This window comes from Phyllostomus hastatus, unplaced genomic scaffold, assembly GCF_019186645.2.
Source record: "Phyllostomus hastatus isolate PE091 unplaced genomic scaffold, TTU_PhHast_1.1 phas_contig_1, whole genome shotgun sequence".
Lineage (NCBI taxonomy): Eukaryota > Metazoa > Chordata > Mammalia > Chiroptera > Phyllostomidae > Phyllostomus > Phyllostomus hastatus.
The window spans coordinates 22276649-22303767 of record NW_025333498.1 but is presented as its reverse complement, the minus strand read 5'-3'; the positions used below and the strand labels follow the sequence as shown (position 1 = coordinate 22303767).

Sequence of the window (27119 nt, the reverse complement as noted above, 5' to 3'; positions counted from 1 at the left end):
TAAGGAACAAATAGTATTTTTATGACAATGTAACAGGATACCAAATTTGGCTTGACAACACATACATTTGAAAATGTTTTAAACCCTAAGTTTAAACTCAGTTAATGCATCTTAGAAAATGCCTTTTCTGCATTGAATAAAGATAGAACTAATAAATAGTGGGAATTGACTCTGTAAAGTGTATTGTTTATACCTACTTGATACCTCCTGATAGTCTGGCTAAGGTTCTTCCAGAAACGTGTAAACTCTGTGGCCATTTATTAGCACGTCACTTGAGATGTGAATGACACCTTTAAGACCAAGTGCAAGCACACTTCCTCTACCAATCTGCCAAATACTTTGCTTGCCTCTCTGCAGTGGGGTGAAGAGGGGTTACTAATAGGATTCTCCTTAACATTCCATGGTATTTTAAATGACTTTCACTCCCCACCCCCAACACACACACACACACACACACACACACACACACACACACTAGATGCAAAGTGATTTGACTCCCTTAGATCATGGATGCTCAAAGATCTTTCTGCCTATGAACTTATCACTGAGAAATCAAATTTGGAACAGTGTCAGAGAAGAGATTTGTGATGGGCGGGGGGAGGGGTATTTAAAATTCAATAATGTGAACACATCAATAGCACACAAGTCTCCTAGCATTACTGTATCTGTTACTCCTAGGAAATGAGATACACACACACACACACACACACACACACACACACACACACACACACTTGCCAGGTTGTGGAGAAAAGCAAGCAATTTCAACTTAACCTTAATTATATAAATTTTATTATAAAGAATCTTCTCCAAAGGAGAGTTGTAGGGGAAAAACTTTATAAATCTCTACAGTTCTAGCTAGGAAGACATTTGTTAAATATGTGGAAAAAACTTCTAAACACTGAAAATTTTCCCTCAATGTCTCCCTGCCACCAAAATGTTTCTCCACTCCAAATAGGAATGGGTTTATTTACATCTGACTGGAGCTCTTTTTTTTCCTTAAAGAAAAGAAAGTCATTATGGTTTGAAAACAGTGGGCCAGAAGCCCTCCCGCTCAGTGTTCGTGGCGTTCCATTCTGACAAAAGCCTGTTAACTCATGTGGCAGCTCCTCTCTAGTTAGGGAATATGGAACGAAGATGCAATGACAAACTCCACTCATAGTAGAGGCAATTGTTTTGATGACAGGAATATACTTATTCTGAAAGATATCAGAATATAAATTAAAATGTCAAATACTTAAACTGACACCTGGGAAAACAAAGGTTATCCTCGGTGTGTAAAGCAGACATGTGCCTCGGACAGCTTCATTGAATGCATCTTTTTCTTGGTTTTGTCACCAACAACTCATGGAGACACCCCAAATTTCCCTACTTTTTAAAAAATGCATTTAAGGTTTCCTAAAGTATATGGGAAACATTTGGATGTCACAAGGTTTGACCGTTCTTGAGACCAATCGTGGGACAATTCTAACAATAGCCAAGGTGCCTTTGGATCCTATTAGCTTTTACTGGTGCCTTGATCGTAAATTAGAATCTTGTTACCTTTGCTACTTCACTGAGGAAATTATCGCTTACCAGCACCGCTGTCATCTTAGAAAGGTAATATATATTTCAGAATTGCCTAATTTTCTCATCTTTAAAGGATTAACTAATATAAGAATGTTCTTCTATTATACCATCTTTAAAGAGGAAGGTGGCAGTAGGGAAAAAACATATTTGAAATTGTACTGAATTAGTTAGACTCTCCTGGGGACACCTGGTGCCCATGGATAGGCAGTCCAGCAGCTCTGAAGATCCTGGACCAGCCCCATTAGCTCCAGAGGAGCCTCTGAGCTCTGAGACCTTGTAGCTGTAACTTCAGCCTGCGCAGACCCTGAAGATGGCAAGATGCAGTGTGTGGCACAAAATAAGACCAGAGCGGATCCCAGCTCCTCCAGGTGTTTTCCTCTCCTCCAAGACTAGGGAAGAAGAGAGTCTTTTGCTGGATTCCCTACATCTCAGTACCTTATGTTTTCGTTGTTTTGATTTTTTATTTTCATCTTTTAAAAACTTGTATACAATATGATTCACTTTCTGGTGTATATTTTTATGAGCTTTGGCCAATGTAGCCACATCACCACCACCGTGATTGAGATACAGAATGTTCCATTATCCAACCCCTCCAAGAATCCATTATGCTACTCCTTTGTAGTCATACTCTCCCCCATCCTTAACAGGGAACAGAGTCATTCCGTCTCCATAGTGTTGTCATTTCCAGAACATCATATGAATGAAATCATACAGTATATATAGCCTTTTGAATCTGACTTCTTTTGCTTAGTATAGATTCTCAAAATTCATTGTATGTTTCATGTATGTGTATGTATATGTATCTGTATACATAGATACATGTAGATATGTGTATAGAGATATAGATAGATATATGTGTCCTTGCATATATCAGCAGTTTATTCCTTTTTATTGCCAAGTACTAGTTCATTATAAAGATATACCACAATTTTTCAATCTATTTCTCAGCTGAGGGACATTGGATTGTTGCCAGATTGGGGTAAATATGAACAATACACTGAGCGAACATGGGTTTTTACTTCATCTGAAATATCTAGGAGTGGAATCCCTGGGTCACGTAGTAAGCATATGTTTAGCTGTGGCAGAAACCGCCAAACTCTTCCAGAGCAGCTGCACCATTTGCCATCCCCACTGGAAATTTGGGAAAGGTCCAATCTGTCTACATCCTCCTCTACACTTGGTATTGTCAGTTATTTTGTTCACTTGTTTGTTTAATTGAGTTTCTACATTAGCCATTCTAATAGGGATATACTAATATCTTGTTGAGGGTTTAATTTGTATTTCCCTAAAGACTAATGAGAATTAAGGGCCCATTCATACCTATTTGCCATTTGTATGTCCTCTTTGGCAAAGTGTTCATTTGAATCTTTCATTCACATTTTAATCAGGTTGTTTGTTGTTGAGCTTTGAGAATTCTTGAGATATTCTGGATACAAGTTGTTTCTCAGGTGTGTGGTTTGGACATACTTTCTCCCAGTGTGTGGCTGGTCTTATTCTCCTCGCGGTCTTTCACAGAGCTAAATTTTTATCTTGACAGAGTCAAATCTATCAACTTTTTCCTTTCATGGATTATGCTATTGACACTAAATCTAAGAAATCTTTTCCTAATCCAAGGTCACAAAGTTTTTCTCTTATTTTCCTCTAAAAGGTCTATAGTTTTTCGTACCGGCATCCCTTTTAATGAGGTAGTTAAGTACTCTGTGAATTCTGAGTATTGTAAATGGACATAGAAAAGTTAAGATAGGATTTTAAATGCCCTCTTGGATTGTCAGCTCCTTGATGTCAAAGGCTGCCTCTCACCAGGGTACCACTGTGCCTCACCCTGGCCCCATTCTTTTCAGCAGCTAGGTTTTCTGTAAGCACTTACCAAGAACTGGTCAATACTCTCAGAAAAGTAAACTTACCATTTCAGCATTGTGTAGGACAAGTAAGACAGTCTTTGCAGTCAGCTGTCCATTCAAATTACAGCTCCACATCTTGCTGGCTTCATGACTGTGGGCAGGCATTTTACCTAAGTCCTTTATGTAGTATTTCCTGACTTAAAAAGCATGCATTAATAACGCCTTCTAAGATTTTTAATCCTTCTGAGGATTAAGTGTGGTGATGTGAGAAAGGTCTCTCTGGTACCTGACAGATATTGGGAATTCTGTGAACTGTTATTTTCTGATCTTTTTCTTTTTCCATCCAATCCTAAGTATGTCTGCATTTAAGTCAAGTAGCTCTGGTTCTGAACAGCTGAAACCTCCATCGTGCTGTGAGTCAATTATGTTCCATATCCCATGTTCGAACATTTTCTTTCGTGTAGATGTGAATTTTTAACAGACTACTGAAATGGTTCCACATGACCATTTTCAACAGATTCTCCGCTCAGACCTGCTCTTTGAACAGAGGAGAGTGGGGTGGGGGCTGGGGAGGGTGTGGGATACAGGATCAGGAAGAGGCCCAGAGAAGCCCTGGAGTGCGGCACTCACGACTGAGTTCCTCTCACACATGTTGGAAGTTGGCAGAGCAGTCTTAGTCAGAACCTGGCAATCGGTAAACTGAATAATAATTAAATACAAACTCAAGATGGTTCTGCTCATGATCTGCCTACCAGGTGATTACCAATAACTTACCCAATGTAAGTTATGCTATAGTTTATTACTATCTCAAATTTTTATTGAAGTAAGTGGATTTTTCTATTTAAAATAGCTCATTAATGACTAACTGAGGGAACCAAAAGGCTGGCAGTGTTTCTAGTCCCAGACCTTAGGCTGGTTGATAAAGTGGTTAATCATGTTGCTTGATTGACAAGCTACAAGGTAAACCCCTAAATTAGCTAGTTTAGAAGCACAGACTAATGCAATATCTTTAAGTGCCCTTAATATTGGTTATTTTGAGAAATGACAAAAAAAGGAAATTATGATTATATTTTTCCTAATAATAGTGCTATTAATTAACACTTGCTCAGTGCTAGAAAGTGTCCTTGAGATTTTTTGTACACTATCTAATTTAATTCTCCTAACAACCCTGTGATGTGCATTCATTCTCCTCATTTTATGAACAAAGAAACTTCAGGTTTAGCTTAAGTGTCTGCCCCCAGGAAACACTACTAATGAATGACTCGCTTTGAATTTGAACTCACATCTGTGTAACTGGAAAGTCCTGCTTTAAATTGCTCTATGTTATCTCCTCACCTTCCATAGTTCGCAACCTGTAGAAAGGCTCTCTAAGACACAGAGTCTCGATTTTGGAGACCCAGTGAATCAATACTATTCCTAACTTGTACTTGTTCAGTACAGGCCCTTTTAATTAGGTGCATATGTATTTCAATTTGCAATTATAAGATTGAAGTTCACTCATGTTTTCTTTCAATCTCCTAAACATTTTAGCACTCTAAAATGCATAACATACGAAGTACGCATATGTTACTCTTCTCCAGCTCATCTAAACATATGCAGAGATGCTGATTAAACTTTATTGATACCTGTCAAGAGGTAATTATCATTTAATAGAGTTGTCTAAATGTTTCCTAATTTTCTAAATGCAGAATTTTCTGAGCCAAAAGAAAACATTCCCTTAACCCTTTAGGCAGGGAAGATCTCTTATAAAAATATCACTTTTTATAAAAATTTCTATCAGCTTTTTAAGGAAAGGACAATATTCCATTCACCATGTCACAGTGTGTTTACTTTAAGGAGAGAATTAAGAAATGTTTATTGGGTTGATGAATGAGACTGTGAGCAAATTTCAACTCAATAAATGTTTTTAGGATGGATGAATTAATTAATGAATTTATCTATACATTTTATTTTCACAGAGACATAGTTTTGCCCACTTAGAATGAATTTCAGAACTAGATAATTTAGAAGCAACTTTTGATACTACATGTATTACATTTGAAGGTTTAAACACAACTGTGTATGTAATATATGTGTACACTTTTTAAGGAAAACAGTATCAAGTTTACTTTGCCCTAACTTACTATACATTTCCATGATATTAAATTCACAGTTCATGGATATGCCTTCATGAGTGGTTCTTTTAAATGGTTTACTATATAAACTAGGTCACCTCTACAAATAACTGCATAAGAATGCATGAAATGATCAAAGTCACACGCAGTAGACAAAATTGAGTTTTTTGGCCCTGAATAGTCCTGATGGTAAGTGAAAAATAGAAGGAGGAAGAATGCAACCACAGAAGAGCAAGACAAGCCTGCATGGTGGCCAGACCCTTCGGTTGTACACCACCCTCCCCAAGCTAACTTTACAAAAATCAGTGAACTCATAATTCTTGGCTGCTTTGGTAGATTGCTCACTCCACTATGATACTTCAACTATGATACTTCAGCATTTCTAGAAAGAATTCCAAAGGCAGTGGGAGCCACATAGAATCACATGTATTTTGATTTCTCTTCTCTCTTCTGCTTACTTGTTACCCAGTTCCAAAGGAAACAATGTGGGGGCAACCATAATCAAGTCCAAGTGGTCATTCATTCTTGCCAATCTACTCATCTGGAGGAGCCTTCTTCTTCTGACCTAAAGAAAGTCAGCCCCAAGCCTGGGTGTATTGGTATTGAGCTACTTGAAAGGTTAAACTGATAACTACCTCTTTTAAGTGCTCAATTTAAAGATCTATGCTTTTGATATTCCAATGGAAATGGCATCTTGTTCTTAAAAGTATTTAAAAGGCCATTGTTTATGCCTAAACTTATAGGATCTCTTTTCATAACCAAATACTCACTTCTTTGTTGAAACATCAGGTGGCTGTTAAGCAAGTGATAATACTATCACTTGAAAAATCATTCCTATTTGATTCAAGAATCCCATGTTATAATAAACCATCTATGTGACCCAGTGTGTTCAAATTCTATAATAATCATTTGCATATTTATTGTTAGTCAAAGAGTCAAACTCCCCTACCATTCTTGTAAAACTTTACCCAGGTAAGTAAGCACCTACAGCCCACATCAAAATTAGATCATAACTGAAAACATGTAAGATTTTCCTCGCCGTTGTCATTCTAAGAGATTTATCTTTCCATATGAACCTGGAGAAACAATTATCCTTTGGATATTTGCCTCTGTAGATATCGTGTTTATTCTTAGAATTTGAACTTAAGCTAATGAAGTGTATATTTTTTTGTTTCATGTCTAACCTTTATTCTGAAATGTAAAGCTCTTCTAAATTACAGTTGACATACAATACTGCATTAGTTTCAGCTGTAGAACATAGCGAGATTTAACATTTATATACCTTACAAAGTGATCACCGCAGACAGTCCACTGTCCATCTGTCACCATATGAAGTTATTATAATATTGATATTAATAATCCTTGTGTTGTACTTTACACCCCCATGATTTATTTACAAGTTTCTACCTCCCAATCCCTTTAGCCCACCACCCAACCCTCTGGCAATTATCAGTTTTCTTATATCTATGGGTCAGTTTGTCCTGTTTGTTCATTTTAGTTTTTTAGATTCCACCCCTAAGTGCAATGGCACAGTATTTGTCTTTCTCTGAGTGTGTATTCTTAATTATATTAATAAATTTATTAAAGTCAAACTCACTAACAATCAAAGGAATGCAATTAATGTAGCAATAGGACATTAACATTTGCTTCTCAGAGAAAAAAGCACTAATATTTAAGCGATAATTTTTAATGCTGATGAAGTTACTTTTAGATAATCATTCCCATATGCAACTTGTAGTAGTAAATTGAACCTCCCTGGGAAGACTTTCTTTCTGCCTTTTGACCTAATAAACTGAGCTTTAAAACTCTACAAGAAGGAGGATAAAAATAGATTCAGACAAAGTATTTTTGAATAATAGAATCCTTTACACTACTATTTGGGACAAAAACTTTAAGCTAGTTAAATGTTCACAGCATGAGATCAGTTAAATTATAGTACATATAAATGGTGGCATTTTTTTTCCAGTAAAAGGTGTATTTACAACAATAGTAAAATGCTCTTGATATGTTATATAAAAATATGAACTGTCAAGAGTATAATTCCAGTTTATTTTTGAAAGTCTTCAGGGGCGGGGAGGTGGGGAGGCAGGGCAGCAGTAAGGGAGAAAGAGAGGAACTGTATGTGTGTGTGCATGTGGTACCATGCTCTAAGGAAACCACCCACCGCAGTAGTAGCAGTTATCCCTCAGCTATAGATGTTAGTCTTTTCTTTCTTACATTTTTTCTATCGTTTCAGGGTTTCCTACAATAAACTTGTAACACATTATAATTAGAAAATGATTTTTAATTAGCTCATGAAACCCACCATGGAAATTAACATGATAAAGAAGAAAAGCCCTGACCTTAGAAGACCCATGCCCACATCTCAGTTCTGCTGTTGACTTTTTTGAACATGGGAAAATTACTCCACCTTACTAAACCTGCCTCCTCCACTCTATGTGAATGACAGAACTGATGACACAAGGTTTTCTGAGCACTGAGTTAGAGGACACAGGGGAGTGAGCTGGATGCAGCACTGACCCATCTTAGGTACTGGACAAGCTTAGTTGAAACTGATGCTTAGTCAAAATGTGGACTAACCAACAGTGCAGCAGGCCAAGAGCTCCACTCCCACTGCTTCTCAGTGTCTGACACACTGCTGGAGGAATATGAATGTTTTCATCTGCCCTCTGCCTTGGCTTCCTGGTCTATGAAATGGGAACATTATATAATTTCAACTTCTGCTTTTTTAAACACCTGAGAGACTGTAAATACAAATATGATTTGATCATAAGACAAGTGGGAGATACATTTAAAATAACTTTCTAAATTCCTTTTATATTTGTATACATTGAATTTGGCTTTGATGTGTCTTTGGGGAAAAAACTTTCCACTTAAAACCCTGTCTGTTGGTTTTGGTCTCCATTTGTGTCTGTTACTTCTCTATACATGCACTGAGTAAGGTTTTTGTTTGTTTGCTTGTTTGTTTGTTTTAAGCTTAAGTAATGGTCCACATACACAGAGTGAAAGTAGATCACAGTAAATTCCCAATGACTATTGGAGAGAAGAAGAGTAAGAGACAACTAAAATCACATTTAATTTTTGAGTATCAGGCATATGCCAATTTAACTTGGAACTAAAAATATACAGTTCAACTATTTAATAGTGTTTAGGGAAAACAGTTTATAATAGAGTTTTTACAATAACAGAAATATACAATTAAAAAGTAAATAAGCCACATATGTAATATGGACACAACACGATAACAGTTATCAGTATACCAAGTATAAATGATCATGATTAATTATCACATCTTTCCACTAAGTGATTTTCTGGTTTGTTTGTTTTTTTAAATCCTCCTATCATACTGTTAGACCATTCCTCCAAAGGAAGACTTTGACAACCTCATGAAAACAATTAAATACTATAATTTCTTAACTACAAACAGTGTGACATATTTTTATCTTGTAGTCTATACACTTTATTGTCATTAATTACCAAGTACATTTCATATCACTGGGTAGGAAGCAGGTATATTCCAGTGTGTCCATGTACCTACAACAATGGTTATCAGTCAGGGGTGATTATGTCCTCAGTGGTACTTGGAGATGCTGGGAGACACTTTCGTGCCTCACAGCTGTCCAGGGAGCATGATGCTACTGGTTCTAGTGGGTAAAAGCCAGAGATGCTGCTACATATGCTACAGTGCATAAGTAAGTCCCCACAACAAAGAATTATCTGGACTAAATTATCAGTAGTTCCGAGGTTGAAAAACACTCTCCTAGAACAAGAATGAATTTAGGGATGATCAGTAATATATCCATTCATTCAATCCACATGTATTGAATACCAATGCAAGGTATGACAAATAGACATTTCATGGATGAACAGTTGAATAATAAAATTATAAACAGTTTTTTCTCCTTAACTCTGAATCAGTTCACTGTTTTCCTTGCTTTATATTTCTGTGTTTTACTTTACTTCTCTCTACTGTCTCCTCTGTATTTTATTTTCCCCTTTGCCTTCCCCTCCTTCTTCTCAGCAACTCCTCGAGATCTGTTTTCCTTGGCTTCCCTACAACCGACTCTACAGATCTTTCCTCACTCGTACCTTTTATCTTCTCATTCTTTATTTCTTTTCTCTAAAGTTTAAGTGCTTGAATATTCTTTTCTATCAATGCATAAACTGTGCAGAAACATGAAACTAAATTTTACTTGTATATATACAACAAGAGGAGACAGTATGCCTCTTCCATCAACACATGGAATAGAGACTAACAACTATTTCAGTATTTTGCTTGTCCTCTCCTTGTCTTGGGATTTTTAGAAAACTTAGAATTAATGGGTAACTTATGTCTTTACATCGTTTCAGTGAGCAGAATTTTGCAGTGTTCTTTTAGATCACACTTTCACATGGAAAAAAGAACTTATGAAATAATATCAGCCTATACAAATGAGTGTCTGTGGCAAATTGTGTAGCATGAAATTCTTTAGGAACTGACTAAAAGGTTAAAGTAAATAATTTTCTCTGACTTATCCATTCCACTGGACTTCAGGCTAGGCTCTGTCAGAGCAGCTCTCCAGCACCTCCTTGGAGAGAGAGGGTGCATTGGCTGATTCATATAACCATCTTCTGTTTACCTCCTGAGGAGACACCTATCAATCAACAATGACATCAAATGCAAAGATTCTGGTCACAGAATTGGAAGGAGGATAAATCTGTGCAGGTGCACTATCACCTGAAAGTCCAGAAAAGCATAAAAAGGGGTTACCAAACAGAAATGCAGGCATTTTTTCATTCACTTTTTCACCCATTTATTGAATGTTCCTATATGCCAGACATAAGTGAAGTATTTGGATAGCCTATTCAGGTTATTTTTTTCCTCTCTGTCCACACATTTTTTCAGGCTTTTTAAACAAGCTATGTAGCTGAAGAAAGACATTTAGAGCCACATGGAATTGCTTGCCATGTGTAGATAATCTGAGTTTAATGATATGCATGATGGGAAGGGAATGGCAGACTCATCAGGAAGGTAGTGGAAATGTCTCTGGCTGGTAAATATTTTAAGAACAACAGATTCCTGTTGCCTGCTGTAACTGCTGCATTTTCTTTTGGTGTGGAAAGGCTCTGACTTGTGTAAAATACACCCAGTGATTTACTGTTTTTCTAGTGCAGCTTGCCCTAATTAATAAGCATTTTCTTCATTGCTCGGTATTTATTGATCATAGCTACTCCACTGAGAATGGCTTCTGAAATGCACAGCTTTCGGGGTGCACACTCGGAGGGGCTATTAGTGCCTCTCGTTAATGTGTGGGTTAGCAGTCTTTTCATGTGTGCAGCAGTTTTGTGGTTCAGTGTGTAGCAAGTGGGGACAAATCTGAATGTTTGATTTATGAAAACAATTGTCCAAAAAAACAGTAAGAACTGGAGCATCACATATTGTATTTTTCTCACAGTGCCACTCAAACCCATAACTGTTCATTTCAGAGTAAATTATCATCTAGTGAGATGATAAAGTTCCATCCATCTGCTCACAGAATCTGAAAAACTATTAAAAGATTTACCACATATGTAGTCCCTTACACTTGATATCAGGTATACTAAAGACATTTGACATTTTAAAGTTTTATATCCACATGTCAATGTAAGCATTAGAAAAATTATTTGCTTGCTAACTGCCAAAGTCTATCTCACTGCATGGATCAAAAATCCTAGCCTAAGTGCCCATCAGTAAATGAGTGGATCAAAAACCGTGGTTCATTTACTCAATAGAATGCTACACAGCAAAAAGAAAGAAGGAGCTCACACCCTTTGCGACAGCATGGATGGAACTGGAGAGCATTATGCTGAGTGAAATAAGCCAGGCAGTGAGGGACAAATACCATATGATCTCATCTGTAAGAGGAATCTAATGAACAAAACAAACAAATGAACAAAATAGAACCAGAGGCATGGAAACAAGGCAAAGACTGAAGGTGACCAGAGGGGATGAGGGAGGGGATAATGGGGGAAAAGAAGAGAAAGGGTCCACTCGAGGAGCATCTTTAAATGACCCATGGACATGGACAACAAGGTGGGAATTGACCTAGGGAGCAGGGGTGTGGGCCAAGCAGGGGAGGGCAATAGGGAAAAATTGGGCCAACCTTAATAGAGCAAAAATAAAAAAATTATAATATAAAAACACCTCAAAGAAGTTTCAAAGAGATTCAAGAAAATATAATACAAGAGTTTATTTTTTGTATCTTTGCTGTGCTAGCTACCCTGTATTTAAGACAGTGGTTCAAGTCAGTGGATCAAGATTTCAAAGCAGGTTTTACAAACACAGACTTTCTATGACTAAGACAATCTTTAAAATTTTTCTTCATTTTCTTTTGTCTTGAATAAATTGACACCCTCCACCTGCTTCTCCCATGCCTCACTCCCTGCCTCTGGCAACCACAGACTCTCTGTGGCTATGAGCTTGGGCCTTTTTGGTTTTGGCTTCCCCCCACAGATTCTACATGTGAGAGGTCATACAGTATTTGTCCCTCTGTCTGACTTATTTCACTTACATAATGTCTTCGAGGTCTATCCATGTTGTCATGATGGCAAGATGTCCTTCTCTTTTTGTGGATGAGCAGCAGCTCTTTGTATATATACCAAATCTTCTGTATCCGTTCATTCATCAGTGGGCACTTAGGTTATTTCCATATCTTAGCTATTGTAAATAATGCTGCGATGACTATGAGAGTGCATATATCTTTTTAGTAGTGTGTTTGTTTTCTTTGAATAATTACCCAGATGTGGAATTGCTAAATCATGTGATAGTTCTATTTTTAACTTCTTCAGTAAACTCCATACTGCTTTCCACAGTGGCTGCCCCAATTTATATTCTCACCAATAGCACAAGAGAGTTCCCTTTTCTCTACACCCTTCACAAACACTTATTTTTATATATATAATAGCCATTCTAACAGGTGCTAGGTGATATCTCTTTGTGACTTTGATTTCCATTTCCTTGAAGTATGTTGAGCATCATTTCATGTATATGTTGGCCATCTGTATGTCTTAATAACAAATGCTTATGCACATTATTGAATTATACACTGTGTTTTAGGTCAGAGTTTCCAAGCTGCTGTGATGAGATATTGAAGTGTGAGCACTAGCAATGGCTTATAGGGATCAGAGTGGCCAGAACCCCTAATCCAGTCATCTCTAGGCATGGTCAGCTTGACCATTGACCCCAATGTGCTATTATAATATAATTTCTCTCTGTTTATTGGTATAGAAAAGGTTGAAGACACTGCTTTCAACAGTCAACTTTAGTACTCATGCTCTAAGAAAAGTATTTTATACACTTCAAGACCAACTAAAGTTGTAGGAACTTGTTAACAAAGAGAAAGCAACTATTGTGATGACATCTATACACAGCTGTTCATTGCCAAGCATTTTTGAATAGGCAGTTAGTTCCAACAACAGAACTCTGTTCTTAAAACTTCTCTGGACTCTTTCACATATTTTTGTTAGTGCATCTTGACAGGCTTTGCAAATACACACTATGTTCACAAAGCCCTACTTGTTGATAAGATGGATATATTTTGGAAGCAGCGTTTCTTCTAAAAATTTTTTCTGACACTACCAAAATGCCACTTTTCTGAAACCAGAGAAGGGATTTATACTGAAGTTTCAGTGATGGACTTCAACTTGATTTTGCTCTGCAGATGTTATTGATCTGATAGGCATCCTCAGTGAGTGGAGGGGGTCTCATTTTATGGTCATGGATGGAATACAAAGAGACCAAAGCTACCTAAAAAGCTGTTGTGTTCTTGTGTGTATATTATGGGGCTCAAGACCATTGAAGAAAGTTCTTTCAAATAAAAAGGAGAATTTCAACATTGAAGATCTCCAATAAGTTGTATACTAGTCATTTATAATATTTCAATAACACTAGGTAAAGCTTAGTGTTTTAATGAGGGGGGGCACATGATGAAGGGAAGCGTCCTATAACTCTTACATCAACAGTACTTTGGTTTTTTTGAGAAGCTGAATATGAAATCTGACCCCATGAATTTGTTGTCTTTTACTTACCAAGTGATGTCTGGAAAGAATCAGTCTTAAGCTATTAAAAACACAAGTATTATAGAAATGAACTGTTGGTATATGCTACAAATGGGTGAACCTCAAAAGTATTATGCTAAGTGAAAGAAGGCAGACACAAATGGCCATATATTGTATCATTCCATTTACATGTTATGTCTAGCCTAAGTAAATCCATAGGAACAGCAAACCAATTGTTGATTGCCAGGGACTGAAGGGAGGTGAGAATGGAGAATGACTGCTTAATTGGTACAGGGTTTCCTTTTGGAATGACAGAAATATTTTGGAAGAAAATAGAGGGGGTGAGTCACAATATTGTGAACATACTCAAGTCCACTGAATTGTTCACTTCAAAATGGTTAATGTTATCAATGTGTTATGTGGATTTCACTTCAATTTTAAAAATTAAAAATAAAAACACTCATTTAGAATCAATAAAATGCAATATTAGAGAGAGCTTGGAGCCCAGCACATAGTTGAAAAAGAAATCCTCAGGATAACTGAAGATATACACAAAAATTTTTTAAACCATTCATAAATAATCACAAGTTTATCAGTCATTTGCAATAAATAAATGACTACAAATAAGCTCTATTAAGAATTTGTTAGTATTTTTATCACCCAAGTTTCTGTAATATTATTAAATTTAGGAGTAGAAAAGATAATGATTGTGTGTCCATCGTTTTTGATCAAGCAAAGAGTAATATTTTTCAAAATATTTTAGGCAGCGACTATCCTAGAAGATGCAGTGGCATCCTCTTTCCCCTAGCAAAATGTAATTGGTTTTCTTGCAAGCCCTTTTCCAAAGCTAGAAGTTTGTCTCCTTTTTCCATTTGAAGTTAAAGTCTGCCTACATGAGTACAATATTCTATTTAATAAGGCACACTGTCATTTCCTTGTCAGTTATGTCTGTATATAAATTTCAGGAACCAAAGTGGAAAATGAAGCTATAAAGCATTTGAAAACTGAAAAGAATTTAGCTTACTCTCCAATGTTAATGTATTTCCCTGTGACATTTTCACCTTATTTCTGAGGGCCTAACCCCTTTCCCCTCATGGATGCAGAATGGACCATAGTCGATTTCTCCCAGTCTGAACACCAGGGCTGTGGGGAGCATTGGCTGCCTCTTGTCCATGGCTGTGATGTGGGAAGCCAGAGGTAAGAGACCAAAAGCTGTGAAGACTACAGAGTGCTGGAGGCTAAAACTATAACAGCAAACCCTGTAGTGAGTCCAGGATGCAGAGCCTGAATGGAGCATATGAATCCAGATCCAGGCTTGAGCAACAAGCTGAGAAGATCTGAGAGTAAGAGTGGAGCAAGCAAATGAAGGCAGCCAAGGGAAATTCTGAAAAGGATGGTGATACCTCTGGTGACTTTGTTTTACACCCTTGTGTGGGTCTGAGTGGGTGCACAGGGCTTGTTTAAAGGGGCCCAGGAGGATACACCTAGGGAACTCTGTGACCTAGCACAGAGGTCAGGAGACGGCATGGCATCTTCCAAGTTTACAGAAAGAAACATCAGCGCCTGTCTGGCAAGAAAGGGTACAACTCTAGGCAAATAGTTCAAGTGTTTTCATGACATGAATCTCATCTTACAAATATTCTTTCCAAACAAAATCAACTCTAGGCTTTTAAATACAACACAATGAAGTGATCTGCTCATTCAAAACAATGTGATATGATACTAGGTCATTATATACCCTTCTGAATGCTTGAAGGGAAACATATTTTAACAGAGTATTGTTGGGGTCTGCCATGCCTGGTCTCATGAAATAATCTTAATAGCAGGAATAATAAGAATGCATTAAGGAAATTGACACTAGATTAAATACGAGAGAGCTTCTGAGAGTATGATTCGTTTGGTTACTGGAGAGTGCTCCCAACTGTGTGGGCGCAGAGCCTGGTGGGAGGTCGAACTCATGGCAGTTTGGCGAAGAACGAGAAAGCAGCCTGTCTGCTGCAGTGTTGCTCACAGGGGAATGAGGTAGACAGTTTTAAATGTACTACTTCTGCCTCCTGTTATGCCTCTGATCTCATACCAAACAAGTAGGGTTTGAAAGAAATGGAAAAGTGATTAAAAAAGAATAAGGGTGCAAAAATGTAATACTTCTTTCAATGAGGTTTAATCATTGAACTCAACAGGAGCAAATAGAGGGAAAAAATACCAAGCATCTGTGGCACACAAAAGGACATTTTTCTATTTATCCTCATGTCAACAGCTGATGATTGTGAGAGCAAAGATGGTAAAATCTGAGGGTCTGTGCAATTATTTTTCCCTTGAGCCAAGAGAAGTCCATTATATTCCCTCCTCACCCCCGACTAACACCTGACTCTGACTCACTCTGTGGCATGTCCACCAGCAGAATGGAAATTATTTTCCTGGAATCTGAAAGAAAAGAATACTCATTTCCCACACATTTTCTTACAGTGAAGCTAGTTAGGAATTTATTTCTTTATTCCCAACAGAGCTGATGCCTTTAAGGGCAAACAGTATGGAAGGATGAAGTGACCACTTGGCATGGGTGGAGGAGGGGAGAAGAAACCCTATGATCCTGTCCATATGGCTCCCCCGCAGCTCTGGGGAGGCAAAGAGTAGAGGTCAAAGAGACACAGTGCCCTTCTACCTAGTCTTGGTTTCAAATGCCAGCTCTTGCTGTCAGGTGAAATGTAAGGCAGAAAAGTTGCTGTGGTCATTAACTTCCTCTGTCTTGAGGACAACACCCATCTCATTAGAGTTAAAGGCAGATTTTTCAAGTAATCTCTGACAGGAGCCAGGGCTGATGACTATGTGGAGCAGAAATAAGCACGACCAGTTGCAATGGCAGTACTGGGAGGGTTGGTCTGGGGAGGAACCACAATGGTAGCTGTAAATGCCCATGAAAATAGAGTGCAAGAGGAATTTAAACTGCCAGTGCTGGGAGAATTATAGGCAACTTATCTAGCTTGTTTCCTTCTCAGACTCCAAACCCTTGCTCCCTGATCCTGTTCCTCAAGATTTCCCTGGAATATTGAATTCCAGGAAGCCAGCCAAAATGCACCAAGGGTACGAGGCTGAGTGATGAGCATGCTTAGTGCCTCAACACTGGGCTTGCAGATTGGTGGGCTGCCACCAGGAGGTGCATGCCTCTGAGAAGCCCTGTGGGTACACTGGGCTGCAGAAGATCTTTACAACATATTACTTTGTTGAGATCTGTAGCCACATCAGGTGTTGTTTTTTTTTTTAATGACAGTACAAACATTCATGGAGGTAGAAAGGATAGCGATGCCCAGGTGCCCTCTTTCATTGACAGTGGTGCTGCTAATCCAGTATGTTATTTCTAGACTATTCTGGTACTGCAAGCCCTAACTAAAATGATTATGCCTTTTGAGCTACTATCCCCACCTTAGGGAAAATAGGAAAAGCTATTTCCCTAAAAAGAAAATAGCTTTTAAGCCTACTTGTACAAAGATGTTTATAGCCACCTTATTTGTAATAGCATCTACAGTAACTGGAAACAACCCAAATGTTTAACAATTAAGGAGTGATTAAACAAACTTTGGAAGTTTAATATGCTGATAAGGTCTGTGGCAATGAAAATGATGAATATCTGGACTATGTACATATTTAGAAAGCTTATGCAAAACAATGTTATGCTAAAAGAGACAACACAATATTCCAAGCACACTATGATAAAATGTGATGACAGTGTGAAAACCACATCCGAACAATGGTAACCACAGAAGTGGCCATTCTCTTCTATATAATTAATGCTTAGAGCAGATGAGAACTTTGTGTTATTTTTGTGGTAGTTTAAGGTTGGCTGTTTTTAACATAAAACTATAAAGCTGTTTTAAAATACAATGTTTAAAGATGGTATTTATTACTGTGGCCTAAAAGGCATGGAAACCAGCCACTTGCATTAGTGTGCCCATTCATTTGATGTGTATTTCTGACTTATACCACAAGATAACAAAATGAACTTGTGGCCCTAGGGAAGTCAGCCATTAAAACAGTATATAATTGGCCTTACCTAACAGTAAGTGCTGACTTGGCTTTCAGAGATGGTCACAATTTGAGTCAAACAAAGGGAGAATCAGGGCCAGATAACCAGAGCTGGGTTAAAAGCACAGGTGAGGGGCATGTGGGAAGATGGTGGGATCATGGGAATGTAGCCCAGAGGGAGAACAGCCGGATATACAGACTGGAACAAGGAGTTTACCAAGAAGCAGATCCTGAAGAGGCCTTGGTGCCAGGTTAACATCTCAGGGGCAGCCTTTTACTTTCCTCAGTCCTTGTTTCAGATTTTGGATGATATGACACCGGAACCCCTTGGACAGGACCCATCTTGGCTTTTCTAGAAAGAACTCATGTGCCTTTCCAATCACATCGTTAAGCAATAAAGTCATGTAAATTCAGAGTTTGAAATAAATGAAATAATTTTGAATGGTGAACACCACAATGCACTGGTCGAAGTCATATTACTAGAAATATTTATCTTCCCCCAGCTGCTAGCCCAGAGCACTGTCCTGACACATCAAGGTTGCGGTTTCAATCCCCCATCAGGGCTCATATAAGAAACAACCAATGAACGCATAAATAAGTAGAACAAGAAACATCTCTCTCTCCCTCGCACATGTGCGCACGTGCAATAAAAGCAATAAATAAAAAAATAATAATTTATTTCCTGTTGCTGGAATAAATCTAGTTAATTGGAACAAAATGCATAAAATCCTTGAATGTCATGCTTTGCTAAGCATTTCACAGGAGTGCTTTGATACAGAGTGACTCCTGTAAGGATTTCTTTATGAGTTTAGTGGTCAAACCCATTCGTGCTGCAGGGTTCTCCTTGAGGAAGAGGCATCTGTCTTCATTCTGCTCACTGTTCATCAGGTCAAATGAGAAGGCAAAAATCCCTCTGTGAATGTTGACAAAGCTGTGTTCACCCTTAGGGCTTTTCTACAACCACTTTTCCAATTTTGAATCAGTAAACTTCTTTTAACTGTTCAAATCAGCAAGAACCATTGATTCATGAGAGCTACATTGAAAGCAATTTGCGCTGGTCATTTCCAATCATTCCCACAAGTCAGCTTTTCTGAATCACTATAGCTATTAGATCAACACATATACAAGTGGCAGGTCTGCCTCTCACTCTGTGAATTTGGGCTGGCTTTGACATCACTAAAGATCTGCTGAGTCCAGATTGTTTCTGCTAGTCCAAAGTAGTAAAAATAGGGCAATTTTCAGCCAGGAAACCTGGGTTTTAGTTCTACCTCGGGTATGTTGCTCACACATGGAATCTCAGGATCCTCACCTGTTGCACAGGAGTGTAAAAGCATTACTTGACTTCCATGGATGTTATGAGATCAAATGAAATGCTCATCAATGGGGAAATGGTACTTAAGCTCTACAGGATTATTTTATTCTCTTTAAAGGGATGGTGCTTTCATAGCTAATGTGCTCATTTTCTGTGTTAGCTGCATTCTTACTACCCTTATGCAGGGCTTATTTAATAATGTGACCTCAGGTTATTGCCAGATAAATCTTGCTTCTGTTTTTGGTCTTCTCTCCATGTTACAACTAACAAAATGGTAAGTTAAGTGGCAGGCACTAATAAGTATAATAAGTGTATCTTCATGCCTTTATCACATATATTAACATAGAGTGTCAGTTAGGAGCATAGAATATTTACAACTTAAAAATCAAATGTGACTTCCCTCTTGATTTTATGGCAGTACCTCTTAGTATTTCTTTTTCAAACCTTTTGTGTACTTTTAGAGAAAATGATTCTCACCTACTACCCAGGCAAATACTTAAAGTAAGAATTATCTCTCTGTGTAAATGAGTGGTCCTCAGTCCTTGGCTGCATTTAGAAACACCTTGAGAGCTTGGGCACAATACATATGTAAGCCCATTCCCAGCTCCAGAGATTTTTATTGGTTCTGGATTCATCTCAGACATGTCTGTCTCTCTCTTTTTTTAAAGTTCCCTCATGATTCAAATGTACAGTTGAGGCTAGAATCACTGCTTTACACTTTTCCCAACTAGAGTAAAAAATCTTGGGGCCACAATTATGGTCTGGCCAGTCTGTAACTATGCCAACTAGAAGACGATCCCAGCTGCTTCCTAAATTCAGCTGCGGACATGCAATTCTATCGAGAAAAGCACAGACTTTGGAGCCAGCATGGGGCAAGATCTGGCTTTGCCTCATTCTAACTGTTACTGTCATGAGTGACCCATAGCATACAGGGCTGATGTGAGGTTTATATCAGGAAATACAATTAGTAGCAGGTACTCAAAAATGATAGCTCTATTGATAATTTAATGCAACAAAAGAGGTCCCCATTTCCTCATTAGAAGTAAACAAACTGAATAAAGAAGGTCAGAACAATTACCTTGATGCTAAAACTGCGGGGTAGGGCCTACCACCTAAATCAAATGAAAACTTTCTGGTTCTATAGTATCTGGTCATATTCCTCTTGAAATAAGAGATTAAATCAACTTTTTTTCAGTATCTTAAGTTTCTGCTGATAGCTCAGTGCTGACCAGTTGGAAATTACATAGAATCACATTTCAAAGACAGGTGCTTCCCCCTTCACACAAGACATGCTGAGGTGTAGCAAACTTGGGATAAGGGGTTCTATAACCCCTTATCCTATCACCAGTTCCAGTTCACCTATTCCAGAACACAGCATGTTGCTAAATGCTGCTGGGCTACAGCCGTCTTTAAAGGATCTTTCCCAAGAGGTCCTCTTCAGGGCAGAGCAGCCTTAGCCCAGAGAGCAGGATCTAAAAGGAGGGCAGTTGGAGAGTGCACCAGTGATGCCAATAGTGAGTGCTGTGCCAGAGGGTCCTGATGGTGCAGGATGGAGTTGTGGTCAGAGACCAGAAAAAACCATGAGCCTGACCCATGAGCCAGAGAGCCAACATCTGAGCATCTGCCATTAGGAAGAATACTGATGCCAGATTACAGTACCCCAGTCAGGTAAGACCTCACTGCCTTTCTCTCACCCCTCCCCTTCTTCCTGCCCCCGGCTGAGCCTGGGGCAGCAAATGAGGAGGGGACAGAGGAGAGGAAAGCAGTAGAAGAACAAAGTGAAGCAAAAGGCAATGCCCCACCTCTTCCTGACTGCCTTCCGGGTCTGAGCTGGGAAATGGCTTCTTTAAATTGGATGAGAGATGGGAGCTTTCATTTAGATGACACTTGACTTTTCAATAACTAGAAAATGAAACTCTTGTACAGCCCCAAAGTGGAATCTATGGGATGAAATAGAAAATCTGTGGGATGAACCCAAGATAACAATCAGTGGAGGGAAAGGGAGAGCCTGCAGAACAGATTTGAGGAAATGGTTTCAGAAAAATTAATGATGTTTGATGACTGCCCCCTACCCAGGCCAGCCCATGTTATATTCTTGTGTGTATCTCCTCCCATGCAGAGGGCCCCATGCCCCCTGCCAGTGCCAGGCCCTGAATGCACAGATGACCTGAAATGGCTCCAAGGCTCTTCTGACACAGATCACCCTGGTTCTATAACAGCTCTCTCTATTCCTTTCAAGCTAAAATGTGCCTGACATTTTTTAAAATTGGTCCCCGCCATTAGGTCGCACATCATATATTTTATTCAATTGTTATGACACATCACGAGACAGGTCATTGGATCATTTCTAGCTCCACCTGCAGCCTTGTGATTTTGTGCTGTTATGCTTTTCTCATGATGGTCCTGCCCCCAGATACAGACAGGGATGGAAAGAGTGTGAAGGTCAAACTGACCTGGGTTTTAATCGTGGTTCTGTCAGTAACAACAGCGTAACACTGATATGTTTCTTGGCCTGTTTGGCCTTGGTTTTCTTAACAAAATTGGCATAGTATCCATTTTACAGGATTATTTTAAGGATTAAATGAAAGAGTATAAATAAAACCTTTGGCACAGTGCCTAGCACATAAGTTTTGAACAATTGTAGATTGCAACACTACAATAATGACGGTGATGATTACATTCAGATCCATTATATCAAAAGGATCTTTTCAAAGAAAATGGTTGTATTTATTATTAGATAGTAATACACATTATTATCCCAACACAAAGAGGACACTTTCCCCTTATATGTATATATATAGGGAAGAAGAATGTTGTCATAGATCTGTCCAGAGTTTTCCATCCCTCTCCACTGCTTCTCTACATTTCTTTGCGCCTCCCACAGCTCCAGGCTCCACTGTGGATCCACGGTCCCTCTGTGCCCAGTGGTTACAGTACAGGAATTATAGATACGGGCCCCTGGGAACGCTCTGATCAAATCTGCACAGATGCAAACAGAAGGGCAAGTGTGGAGCAGGCCCACCTCCCCGTTGCCATAGTCCTTTATTTTCCTCACAACCACCACATGCAAGAATGGACAAGTAGTTCAGACTACCTGGGGTTTAGCGATGACTAAAGAGAATTATGAAAGAGGCGTGGATTTCTTTTTTAACTATATACTTCATAGGACTATCCCCTAGTATAATAAAAGCTCCAGAAGAAGGCACACTCGCCTTCCCAGTCTTGCTCCCTCGCATCCAGGCTTTCCCACCACTCTTTTACACATTGACTGAGAACATTTCTTTTTTTTATTTGAATTTTTTGGGGTGACATTGAAATTATACAGCCTTCAGGTATACAATTCTACAATACATCCTGTGAATTCTACTAAGAACATTTCAGCCCACCTTTAGGGAAATCTCATTCTGCCCAGCGAGTTGGTCTCAACTGAGATTTCTAGCAGCTTTTTCTGAAGGTATATTTCCCTAAGGCTGAGCTGCTCGGTTTAGACTAACACTTCACTGGGGCTCAACTAGGGCAACCAGAGTGGGCTCGAATATTATACATCCACGGGCCCTCGAGGCCAGGATGAATACTGCAAGTCTCGTTCCATCTGAGATCTCTCACCTGGGCAGCGGCCAAGTCTTCCTGTTCTTCTGTGTGTCTAGCAGGTAACTGTTGGGCCACCCAGCCCACAGCCCCAACCCATACAACTACACACTTCCCAAGCACAAACTCACAGGCAGGGCTTTGAAACTAATACCAGGGAAGAGAAGCATTTTTCTAGTTGAAATACTTCATTTTTCACACCCTCCCCAGAATGGAGTCAGTGCCCACATTCATGTAAAGCCTGGTTGGCTCCTTCCATCAATGTTCTATTCCTCCTTTACCTGTCTAATTGTACCAATTCTTGTTCCATCATGAACTGTTTAAAATAACAACTTTTCTAACATTTTAGTGGCTATTCCCTTAACTACAAGAATGCCCAGCCAAAGCTTTGAAATTACCATTTATATTGACCTAATTAAGTTCTTAAACAAGACGCCTCCCTTTTTTGTAGTTATATTATTACATTATTTTCTTTTGGTCGCATGTTTATGTAGATGTGGCATAAATGCCAAGAGCTCCACTTTAGATTTTTATTTGCTGGAACCCTATCAGGAGATGAATACTAATTACTATGTATTCACCAAACACTTACATAGCACTTCCTGTGTGGCAGCCAGTATGCTAAGTGTTTTACAAACACTATTAGTACATTTAATCCTCACAACAACCCTATAGTTAGTTAGGCATTATTATCACCTCCACTTACATGTGGGGAAATGCAGCACAGAGAGGGTAAGTAACTCAATCAAGAACACACAGCTACAGGGTAGTAGCGTTCATACCCAGGCAGCCTTGCTCTGGGGAATCATGCATTAACCAATACACTATATTGCCTGGTTATGTCATGCAAGCCATTTTCTCATTCTTTATCTCACCGAAAAGGAATTCCTGACCTAGGTGATTTCATTATCATTTTAGATCTAGAAGGAACTGGGTTCTAAATGACTGAGTGTGTTTCTAAGACACAATTAGACAAATCTCAAATTAACACAGTCTTTTAAATCCATAATCTGGCTACAATATTCTGCCTTCTGCCTGCCTATGACTATTTGGGCAGTCTCTGAAGGATGAACATGAAGGAATTTTTGCTGTAGGATTTTATTTCCTCACTGACTTTGCTGTCAGTATAATTATTTGATCACCCCTTGAATGCAGAGCACAAGTGCCCAGGGCATCCTATAATGAACTCATTTGTATATTACAGAGAAAGCTGTAAATTTTCTCTGTGTAAAGTGAGCACAGACAAGCCTGCCATATTTCTGTGAACATTGTGATACACTGTACCCAGAATTATATTTTCTCCCTGAAAGCAGGGATAAATATTACATTGTTTTGATCACTGGATCTTATATTTATTTTATATATTTTTCAAAAGAATTCAGAGGTCAACAGTCATTTAACCTGCTCTTAGAAAGGAAAAATATAAAAAAGCAAAAATATTGTACATGTAATAGACATTCAATAAGTACCTGTTTATGAATTGAGTGATTAATATTTTTATCATTTTTAGTGCAGTTTGTGAATTCTCAGAGGACATTTATCAATAGCTCTAATTTCTTTCCTTCCTTCCAACTAAAGTGTCCTATATTCTATACCACCCTATTAAAGTTTTATTATCTTTACACCAGAACTGTGAAATGCTTAATATATAGATAAGTTAATAAAAATTTTTAAAACACTCTCAATGCAGAAAATATGTTTAATAAATGAAAGCAAAAACCAAAGATCTGGGGACAGGCAAGAGAGCAAGAGAAACCTTAACCAAAAATGTTTTGGAAATATCCAAGGAACTACTCCTTTAAGCCATATTCACTCAGCTTCCAGTGACCATATTTAATAAGCACTTCCACCAAGAAAGACTGGCAAAAAGTTTAATGTTTTAAAAAATAAATGTAGACTTATTGGGTTGGTCAAAAAGTCTGTTTAGTTTTTTCCATAAAATAAAAGACACGTTTTTCATTTTCACCAGTAACTCTATTGATTTGAATATTTTGAGCATGTCAGCTCTCTTCTGCATGGTATAACATTGATTGTTCTCAATTAATGTCTTGATTTGATCACTATCAACTTCAACTGGTCTACCTGACCATGGAGCATCATCCAGTGAGAAATCTCCGGCATGAACCTTCGCAAACCCCTTTTGACTCAGTCGCAGCACCTTCTCCTAACACTGCACAAATCTTTTTTTGTGTTTCAGTTACCTTTTTGTCTTTCTTGAAATAATAAAGAATAATATGCCAAAAATGTTGTGTATTTTCTTCCACCTTCAATATTAAAATGGCTACACAAAAATTTACCAATTTTTTAAAATTTTTGTTTATTTTATTTTTAGAGAGAAGGGAAGGGAATGAGAAAGAGAGAAACATCAATGTGTGGTTGCCTCGCACATGCCCCCTACTGGGGACCTTGCCTACAACCCAGGCATGTGCCCTGACTGGGCACTGAACCCCAACCCTTTGGTTCATAGACTGGCACTCAATCCACTGAGCCAAACCAGCCAGGGAAAATTTACCAATTTTGATAAGTGTTTTTTTTAAGTTCACATTGACATGACAGCTGTCACAATACAGTTTAACAAAATTGTTTTGAATGAAGTTAAACACAGCTAGAGCCATCTTATGGGAAAAAAACAAATGAACTTTTGGCCAACCCAATATTTTGTGCTGTACAAAGTACTCATTTCAATAGACCCATTGAAATAGAGAATATTTGATAAAAATCATTATAAAAGCATTAGTCACTTGACACAAATTAATGTTGAACATAAGAGTTTACAATATTTTATTGCTAGTACTTTAAATCTCTATCAACGAGTTCAAATATTTTCTTCTTTAAAAAATATTTCTTAAATCATCACCTGAGGATATGTTTATTGATTTTAGAGAGAGAGAGAAACATCAATGCAAGAGAGAAACATTGATCAACCAGAATACACGCCCCAACCAGGGATTGAACCCACAACCTAGGTATGTGCCCTGACCAGGAATTGAACCCACAACCTTTTGGTGTATGGGATGACACTCTAACCAACTAGCCACCTAACCAGGGCCAAATAATTATTCCTTAAATTTAAAGTAGTTTCTTAAACTTTATAGGGAACCCACTACTGATCCTCATAAGTATACATGAAACATCTTTATAATAGAAATAGTTGTCTAAATGTGAACAAGGTGCTATGCTCCTAAAATAGGCCACTTTCAAAGAGTCTAATAACAATGGATTATCATAGTAACTATATAAATGTATCACAGTGAACAGAACAGTTATATATGTGAGCCATACTTCAAGTTCAGGTAGTTATGAAGATGAAGAGATCACTGGACATCCATTCCAAAGCTTCAACAATGTGTGCATCTTTAAGATCTTCACTAGTGCATACAGAAAAGAGTTTGATTACTTTCTGGTACATTTCATTTAGTTTTTCCATATTAATAAATAGCCTAGTTCCCAAAGCTGCATAATATGCTGCATCATCAAAGTCACTTTCATGAAAAATTTTATTTTCATCATCACTATCTGAAAGAGTGATGTGTGGAATAGACAAAGTCATTACTTCCCACACAGTAAGGCCAAAGTCAACCGTGTCTGCCTTGCCAGCAACACCACTCTCCCAAGTTTCCTCGGATTCCAGAGCTCAGTGCCAATATAATAGAACTCAGGGTCAGTTACAGGTGTATTTCATCCAATGGTAGAGAGACTCCTACACCACAGATTTTAACTGTTTCAAAAGCATCTTTAATTACAACATTTGAAGACTTTATGTCTCAATGAAGCAATTTCTTACCTTGTTGCAGGTACTTTAACCCTCTTGCCATGTTCAAAGCAACTTTTTAATAAAATTATAGCTGCTGGAGAAGGACCTGAGCTGTTTTTATTTCACTCTTCTATGAAGTCATTTAGGGACTTTTCACCCCAGTTTTCCATAGCAAGACAGAGACTGCCAGCACTGGCCTCAGTGAGAGCAGATAACCTATACTGTTTGGTAATGAAGGCTGTTCATCTTACCGTCATCAGTTAGCTTCTTTTGATGCATACTTTGATAATTACCATCACATCTAGAATGCACCTTTTTCACAGCCCAAGGAGAATTAGACAAGCCTCTTGGAGATCTTTTCAGAAGGTTGATATTTACCCCTGTGCCAAAGCCAAGCTTCTGTGGAAATGGAGAGGCAGGAGTATTTATACATAGAGTTGAACATAGGGCAGATTTCCTTTTTTCAGATAATTTGCTGGGTGTCTTGAAATTACTCATTTGTCTCATCACAACAATCACTTTAGGCCCTGAGCCACATGGTGTGGCAGTCACAATCCCAGCAGAGGAAGAGGCAGGTGACAAGAGGTTCAAGCTAATGCTGTCTTAAAGATGGGGCCCAAGTAGCCCCCAACAGGACCCTGCAGCTACTGCAGCGACCAGCAGCCAACACGCCCACCCCGCAACAGTTGTTGTCGTCCTCTGAGCTTTGAAAAGCATGCATGCAGCCCCTCAGGCTATGGGATGGTCAGTGGATCTCATTTCTCTGATGAGCTTCTGGTTATTGTAATATTGAACTCCCCCATATCGTGATGTAGTATTAGTTTAAGGTAAAGATAACAGAGGTACTATGCACATTTCCAACTCTGAAACTTAAGCTCTCTCGAGTTAAAACATGCCATCTTTCT

The 27119-nt window shown here is 38.4% G+C and overlaps 1 protein-coding gene and 1 pseudogene across 3 annotated transcripts in view; one reads left to right on the top strand and one right to left on the bottom strand.

The window, feature by feature from the left end:
- Positions 1-27119, top strand: part of B3GALT1 (beta-1,3-galactosyltransferase 1) — a 526207-nt gene that overhangs the window by 427773 nt on the left and 71315 nt on the right. The window lies entirely within an intron of this gene.
- LOC123816248 lies at positions 25750-26721 on the bottom strand (annotated as a pseudogene).